The sequence below is a fragment of the Sinocyclocheilus anshuiensis genome, unplaced genomic scaffold, assembly GCF_001515605.1.
Source record: "Sinocyclocheilus anshuiensis isolate Anshui unplaced genomic scaffold, SAMN03320099.WGS_v1.1 scaffold450, whole genome shotgun sequence".
Lineage (NCBI taxonomy): Eukaryota > Metazoa > Chordata > Actinopteri > Cypriniformes > Cyprinidae > Sinocyclocheilus > Sinocyclocheilus anshuiensis.
Genome location: NW_015546056.1, coordinates 1,238,929 through 1,249,344, shown reverse-complemented (window position 1 = coordinate 1,249,344; position 10,416 = coordinate 1,238,929). Strand labels below are relative to the sequence as shown.

The 10,416-nt window shown below is 36.0% G+C and overlaps 1 protein-coding gene across 1 annotated transcript in view; it reads right to left on the bottom strand.

Annotated features, from left to right (window-relative positions):
- Nucleotides 1-5,995, bottom strand: part of LOC107699310 (pituitary homeobox 3-like) — a 12,761-nt gene extending 6,766 nt beyond the window's left edge. The window contains exon 1 of the mRNA XM_016500527.1: nucleotides 5,791-5,995. The gene's annotated coding sequence lies outside the window, so the exon portion shown is untranslated. The remainder of the gene's footprint in view (nucleotides 1-5,790) is intronic.
- Nucleotides 5,996-10,416: the final 4,421 nt, after the last annotated feature.

Genomic DNA, 10,416 nt, shown 5'->3' with positions numbered 1-10,416 from the left:
CCTTAAAAACCAAAAAAAAAAAAAAAAAAAAAAAAGACGACAATTAGCGTACACGGTTACACGGCTACTTGTTAATTTGCTATTTTGCTAATGATGAAGTCAAAGTTGGTGGCAAAGCCACAAAACGCACTAATAAATTCATTACAGTGTTTCCACAACCATGGATTTTATTTCAGATGAGGAAAATTAACTGGAAACTCCGACAACCCATTTAATAGAATAGAAATGAACAGGTTAAATGGATGGCAACATGTTATAGGCTATAAGGTTGTAATGATGAAAAATAATTTTCACAATCTGACTGTTCGTCTATCAATTAAGCAATGTTTTTGTCAATAGACTTCGATTATTATTATTATTATTATTATTAGGCCTATTAATAATAATAATAATAATTTATTTTTACTGGTCATTTTTTGTAAGAATTTCCTGCGCAAAAATGGTACAAGCGAGATGAAAACAGACTAGCCTAATAAAGCTTAAAAACCCAAACCTAAGACAAATTAAACCTTAATAAATAAACCCACGTCTAGACTAAATCAGAACAGCTAGATAGGCAACAATAAGCCGAATGCGCAATAAGAATTATTTGCATGTTTCATCATATCAAATGAGATGTAGTAATGAAGGCCAGCGCATTGCTTTGTGTTGCAAATCTCCAAAATGTCAGGTAGGGTTCATCCGTTTACAACTGTCTGAAGATGTTTTGGACTTTAGACACCGAGCAACCAACGTTCAAAATTACGTGAACCAAACAGCCTTAACTAACAGCCTCGTAATAGAGCCTAAAATAACAGCTTGTTTATTTATGCTACACCCTAGAGATTTAGAAACATAATCACCACTGCGTCTTGGAATCTGTGATGTGACTGAATGAAGAGTGAAAACAGATTAGAATTCAGCAAACGGCACCCAATCTCGCGCGCCGAAGAGATTTTACGGAACGTAACGCCAACACGTGTGATTTCCTCTTTTTTATTTGCTGTCGGATTTCACCTCTTTTGAAGGATTCATACATTGTTAAAGGCGTACAGGTTTGGCTGATATTTGTATAAAATAAAATTAATTTTAAAATTAAAATCATATTTTGAATTGGCTTTTTCTCCACACTTTTGACCTCCAAATATTCTCTTGGAAATTATTATTATTTTTTTACATGGACATTGTCTTATACTCTATCAATTAATCAAAAGAGAAGCGTAGGCTAATCCGTATGTTTCTACATTTCCCAAAAAGCGTTATCTGAATAGCGCGTAAAAACGCTCATAAATAAAAGAACGGATCGGGCAGGTCCACTTGCTTTCACAGAGATTAAAGGACAATAAATATACACACATGCAGTTAGAATCTACTGTAAACGAGAGAATAAAAACATTGGTTAAAAACGAATTTAAAATGATAATCCACAGTCTGCGCATGCCACATGATAGGCCTGAATTTCCTGGGCAGATCCCTTCATGTGGGCCTTTAATTTGATAAGAATAATAATATAGGCTACTCTTATTTATTCACAGATTTTTTTATTATTGTGATTCTGCAGTAAGTTTGAAACTGATTTTCTATTTTTATTTATTTATATTTTAGTGAGAAGTAAATGAGCGCCCTTTTTCATCGCCCATTTTTCTTTTAGTAACAGTGTACTATTGTGCATGTACACCATGGCATGCATTCACGTTTAAGTGATAGTTTTGATAATAATACATAACTTTCAGACAAAATAGCATGCAATTTGTTTATTGTTTGCGCATTGCAATGTTTGGCAGCATTTCCTTATTATTCCTGCAATAGGGAGTTAAATAATTGTGGATATTGGAGAAAGTTGTGACCTTAGTTCAGCACCTTAAGACCTGACAGCTCCCGCAACAACGCGCTTAAAGTTCTATTTAAAACGAGCGACACAAAATCGGCCATTATTACACAGCGTTAATTATGACCGCTTTTCCCAACATTATTTGAACATAGACCTATACTATTCAACAATAGTGTCTCAATACATACACCAGCCCAGTTATTCAGACCATACTTTCGTTAGTTAGTGGAATATTAATGAAAAGTTTGTAAAATATTAATTAAAATGTATATTCATTATTATAAATGGAATTTCAGAACGTCACCACTTCTTTCTTTCTTTCTTTCTTTCTTAATTACATGTAAAACCAATAAAACATGGAATCCTCCATCCATTAAGAAAGCAGATTTCAATAACAAACAAGTGCCATACTAGTGAGGTGATTCATGAGGTGACAGACCCTGAGGATGTAGAGATTATCAGTGGTGATAAATAGACCAACTAGTGTTTAAAACTAGTGTTTACTATAGTCCCAAATCACATTTCCAAGTAAGTTTTGTTGCTAGTTGATAAACAGTGAAATTATATTACATATGGTGAAAAATACAACAGACTGTTTGGTAGATATGTTATCAAATTAAAGTAAAACAAAAACATTAAAAATGACAATAATTTAAATTGAAGAAAAGTGTGTTCATTGTACATCAGACTGTTGACTGATGTGCTGAAAACACTTAGGCCTAGATACTCAATATAACGAATACTTAAAAGAAAACAGTTGGATAACAAATATGTGCTTTACCAAAGCAGGGTGTCCTGTTAAATTATAATGATTTGTTTCAGTGCACAGGACGGCATGCCATTTGATTTCACAGATTTGACCGATTTATATGACGTGGCCAACTAAATTAATTAATTAATCAATTAATTAATATTCATCACAAAAATAGGATTTTTTCTACATTCTACAAGCATTGTTCTAGCACTACATTTTATTGCTCCATGCACCTTATTAATTATCAATCAAAATGTCATTTTTTTTTAAATAAAATATGACCACTTTTAAATCTAATTAACAATTGATGTATCTTGCCTTGTAAGTGCAGCTGGCCTGTGGGGAGGCTACCATGAGAATGCCGAATTACAATCAGAACTATAGATATACTTCAACACATACCCAGAGTGACTTTGATAAATGGTTATCTGTCAGGCAGGCTGCTCAGATGCAGAGCTATAGGTGAGGTAAGCTGGTTATTTCATCCTAAGCAAGGTGTCAATGCACCCCCCCTGCCAGGACTGACCAACAAGGCCAGTGATCAAAGACTCCATGCAAATGCCACAGATGAACTGATAGATTTCTTAAATGTAAAAAATGGAGAGACCAAAAGGGAAAAGTGACCAGGTTTTTCTGACCTTATCTCATGGTTATGTATAGAACTGGCTTATGTAACCAATTGTCCATGAATATCCGAAGGGTTTATTTTCAAATTGTTAAAAGGCTAATATGGACTATAATAATAATAATTCAGTATTTATAATATTTATGATCATTTTATATGCTGTTTTAATTTTTTTTAGTTTAATTGTCGTTTTTTTCTAAATTTTCTGTGAAATAAAGTTTGGCTCAAACTTTATGTCTCTCTTTGGTGGCACACATCATGTGTTGATGCCATTTGAAGAAAGGAAATGTATGCTGCTTTTGAGATATTCGTAGGCTGGAATGCATGTCAGAGAGGGGCAGTTTATATACACAACATCGATCTCATTAAAATATATATCTAATAAGAGAAGAGATAATAGAGGTAAAATCCTCTCGTTTTTCAGAAGATTGCTGGGTCCATCTGTTGGTTCGACAGAAGCAGACAGCATACATTTCCACGGGCTGCTGCATTATCTCAGGAATTATTCATAAACGCGTTTAGAATTAATTCCTTGGATTAAGAGTTGATTAAGATGTGTGTCACTTTGCTGTCTGAGAACTTATTAAGGGCCCACTCGAGCCGGCGGCAGATGGAATTTCTACCCAGTGTTTGTAGATGTTAATTTCTCCCCTCCTAACACCCATTTGCATTTGGCTGTGTATGTCAAAGCGCGGCTTTTCCTGCACGCACAGCTCCGAATATCCGTGTACGAGGAGATGCTCATCTATATAAGATCGCTCGGGTTTATTCCATTACACAGTACGCACGCACTATTCACGTTCGACTGAGAGATAGCTACAAATGTTTTTTTTGGTTGGCCTACTGAAATGTGAAAACATCACAATAATTCTTGAGATTTTCTTGTGAGCAAAATTTTAAAAAAGCAGGCAGGCCTACATGTTTTTGAGTAATTTTAGATATATGACTGCAGCTGAAGCAAAAGCATATGCTTGTACTTTGTTTGTGTATTAAAGGCAACATGAGACATAGGCTAACCAAACACAAGAGCGTCACGCACTGTTCTGTGTGTGTGGTTTAACCACACACATTAACTGTTTTTTTAATTTAAAAAATGTAATATATATTTAATAGATATGTAATCGATATTTAGCTTTTAGATAGCCTATCTAAATGTAGATATTTAGATTTTATGGTTGACTTTTGAGCATTTTTTATTTTAACGATATTTAGCGTTTCTGAAATAAATAGGCTAAATAAATATTGTTGACAAATATTCAACAACCATTCATCTTAAACAAAAGATCTACAATTTAAATACTGAAATAAAAAACAACTAAGACAAAAAAAGGAGCCTAACCGGATGCATTTTCGATCTCACGTTTTTGATACTCTCGCAAAAATGTTTCAGTCAATCTTGTTTGACTATTTCGCCACATGTAAATTTGTATAAACAGGTGCGTTTGCCTGAGTATTTTTTTTTTACTTTTGTTTGACGAACAGAAATGCCCCCAAACACTGTATGGAATTTATAGTAAATCGTTGCATGCCATTGTTCCTTTATTGCAATTTTGTAAAGCGAACTGTTTTAAAATAGGCTATTATATGAGCATATTTTTTTACATTTCGTTTTTATACAAAATAACTGATCTCAGTTTGGCGCGGGTGGGAGTCTCTTACGGCTTCGGAGCACCTGCCACCCATCAGTTTGGGTAGGTCTATATTGCATAAATATTTTCACTTATTGCTATAACAGACAATCCCGAAAAACCGCGGTATGGCTATACAGCAATAGCCTACAGAGAGAGAGAAATTCGGAGATATTTTGGCAGAGGTTTTATTTTACTATTGTTGTTTATGTAATTCAATATATGAGTTGGCTGTATGACAGTTGTGGTTCTATTAAAACGATACGTAGCCTAACAAAAGTTTTACTAACCGCTGACAATTCAGCAAATTTAACTGAAGGCACAAATTGGCTTAAACTTAACTTTAACAAAAATCAATATAAGCTAACAGGCTACAACTAATTTAAAACATGTAAAGCCTTCACAAGGCAGCGTGTAACTTAAAAAAAAATGTACCCGTGTTAAAAAGATTTAAACAGGATTTAAGTCAAAATGATAGCTACTGAACTAATGCAGACATCATGTAGAAACTTAGGATCTTTCTCGGTTTTTCTTAATTTGTCAGTGTTACCAAGTCGAACAATTCTGATAACCTAATCCATATTTTAATAAATAGGCCTATATATTTTAACCGTAAAATAATAACAACTTAAGTATTATAACCATAAAGACAAGATATTGCATATTTTAAAGTTAAAGTAACCTAATACTTTAGATACTATACATGCTGCACTTATAGGTTTGTACATTCGGTTCAGCCGGACATCATCACATCAACTTCAGCCCGATGATAAACGACGCAGTCGCCGGTCAAAACTGATCTTCATGAGCGATACATGTGCCACGATACTTTTTGTCTAACACGACAGGTCTGGACTCAGGTAGCCTGTTTTTGTGATAGGCTACTGGAAGGAGACAACATCCCCACAGCTCCTCTGTCGCATGAGAGCACATATCATCAGCACCACAGTGATTTGATCATGCATCTACTCACATGAATCCCGGTCTAGCGGAGGTAATCCTCGAAAAATACACAACTTTTTGCGTTTACGCGTGTTAGCTGCTTTTCTGAAACGACGCAGTCGTCGTGTAGAAAGTTCCTTAGGATGAGCAAACGAAAAGAGACTTTCTCTCTCTCGGTGTTGTCTGTCATAAGTTTTTAGCGGAGAGTGAAGGCTTGATCGCCATGCAGAGGGGGACTGACTTTATGCTAAATATCTCGTGCGACAGGTCCGCGGCAGAAAGGAATGCCCACCCCTTGACTCTCTCTCTCTCCCACGATCTTTCTCTATTTCTCACACATGCGCTCGCTAAACATACGCACCGTAAATCAGAGCTTCGGTCAATCATCCCGAGCTCACTTGCACAGCTTCTTCAAAACCTTAAGATTTAAAACATGAACATTCTTATGAGTTATCGTGCTGCGTGGTAATATAGGCTACGTGTTATAAGCCGTCTGTTCCTTCATGCTCAGTAAATAGAACGTTTTGTCTTCTCAACATTCTTAAAATAAAGGTTCTTTATTTGCATCAATGATTATATGGACCTTTTTAATGTTCTTTATGGGAAAAGGGCTTCTTCAGATTATTACAATGTTCTTCACACTAAGAAAAATGGTATTAAGAACTGTTTACTTCTGCGAAACCTATCTTTTGGAACCTTTATTTTAGACTGAATAATTCATACCAAAATCCATCTATAGTAGGCTATTCAAACATTTAAATATAGAATATTGTAAAAACAACAACAACAACATCTAAGCTAATTAGGCTAGTTTAAGGCAGATATGTATAGATATGACTTTCTTGAGGAGTCGTTATTTTATCTATCAATATTTTATGTTTATTTATCAAACAAATCTGCGTAATAGCCTACATTTAGACAGATAGTTCTGTCTCTTTAGGTAAAAGACTAGCCTACATTCAAAGAGCTCAATGCAGACACTTTAGTCTTAATAAATAAATAAATACGAAATATTTTAGGTGTTCACGGTTCAGCACCTAACGTTGTAACGTAGGCTACATTATAAAAAACGCCGATATCCTAGACTTTGAAGATGTCTGTTTGCTGTAGCCTATAGCCAGTGTTGGGGGTAACGCATTACAAGTAACGCGAGTTACGTAATCAGCTTACTTTTTTCAAGTAACTAGTAAGGTAACGCATTACTAGCCTGAGGCTTATTAATTTCACTTTTGGTGTGAAAAGGCTTTTATATTTGCCAAAAATATAACTTATTTTAAAATCAAACAAGCAAGCCCTGTCCAGAGTTAAAAAGTAACGCAAAAGTAACGTAACACATTACTGTCCATAAAAAGTAACGGAGTAATGTAACTAGTTACTTATTTATGGAGTAACGCAATATTGTAATGCATTACTTTTAAAAGTAACTTTCCCCAACACTGCCTATAGCCTACTCCTGATGACAATTTGATACATAATACGACTATGTAGCCTATAGATTATGATGGATGTCATGCAACACTTGAAGTCAAACAATACTGCCCTCCTTGGGCAACATTGTTGAATGTGGATATGAACTTTCTGTGCTTTTCGAAAGATTCTGGATTTTTATTTTATTTAGAGGGCATATGCTATCCATGTTAGCAAACAACTTTACCTTTCCAATAGGTTTGAAACACTGACCTAAGCTACCGTAGTATTATCCGAAGGACTGTAACACCGTTAGTTCTTCAGCTGCGATCTAACAATAAATATCTGTTTGGAAACTGCATTGCTTGTTAATCGTCTTCAATGAACTGCACTATTGGAGCTCCTGTAGGTTGTTACGGGAGAAAAATAAGCCTGTGTTTATGAACTCTGAACGCCTCCGTCTTGAGGACACCACTCTTTCGTCATCACTGAAACTCAACCAACCCTGTTTGAACTGACTTCACCGAAGTCCCGCCCTATTTTGAACACTAACAGGAGAATATTAATGTTACGACAATGATACACATTCTAATTAGCTTTTCAGTGTATAACCGGCTATCTTAAAAGTATGCCATTGATGTGTTATTGTTTCCAAATAACAACATAACCTGTGTTAAATCCACGGGAAGTGAGGTCCCAGACTCAAAAGATCATTGGCTGAACACAGCTGTCAGTTGACAGGAAATATCAAGGTAGTGTGCGCCTGCACCATTTCCACGTCAGTAAATTTGCCTGTGGAGGAGATTACCAACCGGTGACAGAATATCTGTCTAGTGCTATTGCAGGAAAGCAGCAGGGCATGACAACACTACGTGGAACTGTCTAAAATGTAAGCCTTTATTCAACGCAGTTATAGAAGCATTATTATATGAACGCGTTTGGTAGCCTGCTAAACTAGTTAGCCAAATGAGTAGAAATGAATCTGAACGCCATTTTGGATTCGCTGCGTTAGAGTCAGCAGCAGTGTTTTCATGTTTTTCTGTTTTGACAGACGCATACACGCAGAAAGAGGAACAAGCTCTTATAAAACACAACGAGAGGGCCACGAGGTCACATTTAACACGTTTATTTGTGCTGGTTAACAGCTGTAGTTAGTGTGACAAACCGCTTGCTAGCTTGTTGACAGGTTGGTTAGCTGCATCATCAGCTTTGTTGTTTATCCATAAGTCTTTCGGTGTCTTCATTCATAGTCGCATCTCGAAGTAGAAGATATGTGGAAGACAGTTGAAGATATCTGTTCACATTGTGATTTGCAGGTCGCTTAACATGTTATATTTTGTCATTGACAAGCTTTGCCAGCAGGCTCGCTAAGCTCATTGGCCTACTGATCAATTCAACTATAATCAATTCACACTCCTCATCAACCTTTGTACATCATACGGCGAAGAGAGAAAGACTGTGGAAAGATTGTTTGTAATGAAAGGATGCTGGTATTGTTAATGCTGTTGGAGATAACGGGGTGCCTGAGGCTGTCATGAAGAAATGACTGATCTGTAGCATCATGATGCCGGCTGGCCAGCATCACTGAATCATCCAGGCCCTCTCGTTGGAATATCTGCTTGCAATAGAGCAAACAATTTGTGCTTCATTAGATGGGCTGATGTTTATGCACAGATGTTTGACTACAGAGTGTAATTGTCACCCAAACTTCTCTTCAATATGTGTAGGTCTAGAGGAGGATGCTGTATGTAGGCAGTGAACTACACTTAACCCTGTAAAGCCTGACATATCAAATAACAGTCAGAATAAAATCTATTTTTTTAAATGGGACAACTTGTTGATCCTTTAGTCCAGTGATGGGCAAACTTGGCCCTTCCAGGCCACTTTCCTGCAGAGATTTGGTCCAACCCTGATAAAACTCACCTGCCTGTAGCTTTCTAGGAGTCTCGAAGACAATGATTAGCTGGTTCAGGTGTGTTTGATTAGAGTTGGAGCTAAACTCTGAAGGAAAGTGACCTGGAAGGGCCAAGTTTGCCCACCCCTGCTTTAGTCAAAAATTCTTAAACCTAAGATTAAATCCTGATTGCTTTTAAATAAGTGAGATCTTTTTAAAAGTATTGCTGACTACTTGCATAAAATGTATAAATGTCAGGTATGACTCTATATCTCACATTAACATTTCTTATTATGATATTAAGATGTGTAGTTTTATGATCAAAGCTGTGTAGGGAGGCACAATTATCAAGTAAACCATAGTTGTTTCAGTCCATTGCTTTAGTAAGTATTCATCTTGAAGTATTACTAACAATATAAAAGTTATTCTTATTTTTACTTTATAAAAATCAATTAAAAAAAGACTCATGTTGGGGGATGTTTTTCGCAATTGTACTAAAAGGCCTGTTACTTGCTGAAAAAGTATAAACTATTAGGCTAGGCGACAGAAGACTAGTAGATTGTGTACAGCAGTTGTCCTTGAATGCTGATGCAAAATTGCCATTGCCATAGTGGATGCAGTATGTATAGTTGTAAAACTTTGAGAACCACAGAGAACATATTGGTAGTTTATGACTTTTTGACATGCAGGTTTATTCACATATATTTAACACTGTTTATTATATTATATCTAGATTTCATAATACCATGGATGTCATAATGCCATGGGTTAGATGGGTTTCAGTTTCACTCTTCCAGAACTTGAGCCAAATGTTTGTCTTTCTGCATAAACAAATAGATTTTTATGTGTGTTGGGATTACTTTCTGAAGTTGCTATATAAATAAATTTTCTTGTCATAAAGCCTCATAGTTTTATGTATCGTCTATATTTCTAACATTATCGTTTTTTTGAGAGACATATCCTTGCATCAACATGTCCTTCAAAAACATTGTTATTTCTGTTATGCCTGTCTTGCCCCCACAAGGCACTATCTCGAATAATGAAATCTGAGCTGCTGCTACCTGCCTGCTGCATTGTCTGATGCTTTGCACAGAGATTACTTACCTCCAGCTTTAAGCTCCGCTCTATAACCTGTGGTCTAGTTGAGCTGTCTGACTAGGATGATCATATATAATGTGCATATGTCCCTCTTGCCTTCAGAAAAACGATATATGCTTGATGTTGAGTTGGTACTTGTGTGTAATCGCATATTTCTAATTAAATCCTAGATACACTATGGTGGACAAGAATATATACATCGTTCAAGGGGAGATTTCTGTTGTCGTTGCTGCTATCAAGAGGAACTCTAGATGGAGT